We start from the raw sequence: 3,704 nt of genomic DNA on the forward strand, positions 1-3,704 counted from the left end.
TGAGTATATATCGTTAGTGCTTTCTGTCTTTCCATTTGCCATTTCTACGACGTATGTATCTTTTAGCTTTTGGGGATTTTGTTTTAATAATTGTTTGAATTTGTGGCTAACGAAACTCCTCTCCGCTCCACTATCAAATAATATGCATGCATATGAGTTATTGAGGAGAAACGTACCGGTAACCACCGTGGGATATTCCCTTGCTTCTCCCTGCCTAAGACCAAGACCCTTCCGACACCGCCGGTGTTTGCATTTCTAGCTTTTGGGGAGTCCCTCTTGTAGTGCCCAGTTTCCCCGCAGCTGTAACAGGCTCGACTTGCTCCGGCGTTGGCGGCCGGGTTGGCTTGTTGGGCAGACGCCCTGCAGAAACGGGCGGTATGCCCCTTTTTGTTACAGCTTTTGCAGTGCATTTCTCGACAAGGACCGTTGTGGTGAAAGTTGCACTTTTTGCACTTGAGAAGGGTTCCAGTATATTGCCTCAGCGGTGCTGGAGTGGAAGGAGTAGTGGCAGCATGGATGGAAATAGTTTGCTGCTTCTTAGTGGGGTCCTGCGCCGGTTGCTTCTTTTTATTGTCCCAGAACTTCCTCTTGTTGTTCCCTCCTCTTGCTTGATCGGAGGTGGTTGTCACAGTGACGTGGCTGGCCCGATGATCAATGAGTTGTTGTGCCAACTCCTTGGCACTATCGAAGGTAGTTGGCCGTGATGCCAACACGCTATTTTGAATCTGGGGAGATAGTCCCCAGAGGTATCGCTCCACCTTCTTGCTTTCCAGAGTGACCATCGCCGGACAAAGGAGTGCTAGATCATTGAATCGGGTAGTGTAAGCTGCAAGGTCAGATCCCGTCATCTTGAGACTCCACAGTTCTTGCTCTAATTTTTGCACTTCACCTCTTGGGAAATACTCCTTCAGCATCATAGTTTTCAAGTCTTCCCAGTTTATCGAATTAGCCACGGCAAGTGTCAGAGATTTCACGTGGCCGTTCCACCAAGTAAGTGCCCTGCCGGTGAAAGTGCAAGCTGCGAATTTGACTTCGCTTGCTTCGGGGCATGTACAGATCTCGAAGACGGATTCGGTCTTCTCGAACCACTTCATCAAGGCAATGACGGCCCCGCTTCTATTGAAAGGATCGGGTTTTCCATTTGTGAAGTCCTTATAGGAACATTCTCTCGAACGCCCTTGGCTATCTCCTTGAGTGGAGTTATTAGTACCGCTCCCTGTCCTCTTGGCACCATCAGTGCTGATTTTGGACATAGCAGCTGCCACTGCGGCAGTAACCGCAGCCTGGAACATAACAGGATCATACTGGGGAGGCGGCGGTGGTGGATTTGTTTGTGTTCTGCCAGTGCGTCTAGCAGACCTACGAGGTGGCATCTTTCTGTCATAGAAATTTAAAGACGAAATGAGTATAAGTCTTTTAGTAATGGTTATAAGTCGGGTGTCGTAAAACTAGGTTATTAGTTTTCAAGTATAGTATTTCCCAATTTTTCAAATGTTTGCAAGCAATTCATAGTAGGAGTCTATATAAATAAACTTATGAATTTAGTAGTAATGACTTCAAATGAAATCTTGTAATCTTTGTTCCATGCCTGATCCACTCATAAGACCACTTGATGTATACTAGTTGTGTGCAACTAAGGTTCAATAGACCGTGAACTTAATGAGTCTGGCCTGAGCCCACAACCAAACAAGGAACAAGATCCAAAAAGGACTCACCTTTTCTAAGTCGATTGCCCCTTAATTACATATAACCTTGAGGTATATATTAAATAATCTCAGAGTTACCATAAGCAAATCGTTTGCAATGCTATGTTATGCAATCTGAGGTGAAATCCCAATAAAATAAAATGCATGCCAATTTTCATTGATATAATTTAGTACATGTGTTTAGGAAAATTTGACCTTATAGAAGGTCTACATTATATCAACGTAACGGAAAATTTTGACATCACATAGACCCTTCGACTAGTGTAATCACTTAGACGCAGGGTCAAAACTACTTCAGGAAAGAGTAGCCCCAACACATACTCGTAAACCTAATTTATAACAAAATGTGAGTAGTGCAAGCACTACTCGAGGCGGGTGGTATCAGGTGGTCCCTTGCAGGCCTTGAGACGAGGTCGAGGCTCCCTGTAGCTCTGCAATTCGGCGTTCGTCCGCGATCACTCTCTCCTCGAGAGTCGCGTGCTTTATCTGGTACTTCCTTACCTCCGCCCGAGTGGTGGTAAGGTCCTCAATGAGTTGTTCCATGGGATAGAAGTCTCTTTCCAAGTATCTGGTACGAGCATCTGAGGCTCTACAACAACATTGAGATCCCGAACTTGATTCGCCATTTCCCTATTCTGGTCCCCTAGGTTCGTGATTTGCTGGATCACGACTGGGAGGGCTCTGTCAGCCGGTCCCCCATGACTGAGGTCGTAGTAACCCCGTTGATCGCCAAATGGTGATCGTTGTCGTTGCTGACGGCTACATCTCTCGATCACTGTTGCCCAACGGGGCTCAGGCCCGTTGTAGCCAAAACGGTTTGCAGGCATCCTAGAGATGTAAGGAGGGTTGATGACTTCATCCTTCGGCTCCTCCTATTCTTCTTCGTGCTCCAATTCCTCTTCTTCTTCGTCCTCTTCGGGGTATTCTTCGGGATCCTCCTCGAATACTTCTTCGGGATCCTCCTCAAAAGTAGTTGGTTACCTGTTTCACTGGTTTCCTGAGAATACAAGCAGTTTTGAAAGAGTGTCAACAATTAAGTTGGTGAGTTCATAAGCTTTTGTTTGTAGTGATTGGAAAACCCTTATTTGTAAATGTTTTGTATACACAAGAAAAATCCAATATTTTCCTTATAAGATGCTATGTAGTCTTAAATCCCAAGGCCAAATGTATGAGTGTGTTTCGTAAATGTAACGAATAATGCAGTTTTAAATAGTTAAAACCCTTTTGAAAGTATAATTTCCCGTAAACTTTAAATGATGTTAACTCCCTATGTGAGTCGCTATAACCATACTACAACTGGATGACCTGCTACAACGTTTTTCAGACGTTAGAATTTGTTATGACTTTTGTCACCCGTAGACCTGCAGGTCCCGCTGTAGCTAGTAGCAAGGTGTGGGGTGTCAATCCCAATATAGATCTATATACAATTATCATGCTCTCCTACAAGAGATTCTGGTTATAACTTACAGGAATTTTTAACCCCTACTCTAAGTGTACAATTGAAGAATTGTCTCACAACTTACGTTAACGAGTTTACGTGTGGTTTGAATATAAAACCTTTTTGTGTGGTGGAAATAAATCCCCTTCTTATGTAGTATGTTTGAAAAGGACAACCCATAAACTATACTTCTTATGTTTCATCTAGTATGTTTGTAATGATAAAGGACCCTTACAATTCAGTGAGTAATTTCTGTTATGTAACTCAACAAAAAACACATGTAAAAGATAGAGTCATCAAGGATAAACACTTTGCTCAACATGTTACAAAGTGTTATGTAAGTTGTAAACTGTTAACTAGTTTTTAACATTTCTGCACTGTTTTAAAAAGATTATAGAAAACTCATACGAAGTCAAAAACTAAATCCGTAAACTCTGAGAGTTTAGTAAATGTGTCTAGTTTATTCATAATTTTTATTATGATTTTTAGAAGTCTCTAACTTGTGTGAAATTGTTCATATTCACAGATTGGTCTGAATTCGTTTTTGAAATGATAGGCAG

This window comes from Lactuca virosa, chromosome 4, assembly GCF_052849685.1.
Source record: "Lactuca virosa cultivar CGN04683 chromosome 4, Lactuca_virosa_CGN04683_v6, whole genome shotgun sequence".
Taxonomy (NCBI): Eukaryota; Viridiplantae; Streptophyta; class Magnoliopsida; order Asterales; family Asteraceae; genus Lactuca; species Lactuca virosa.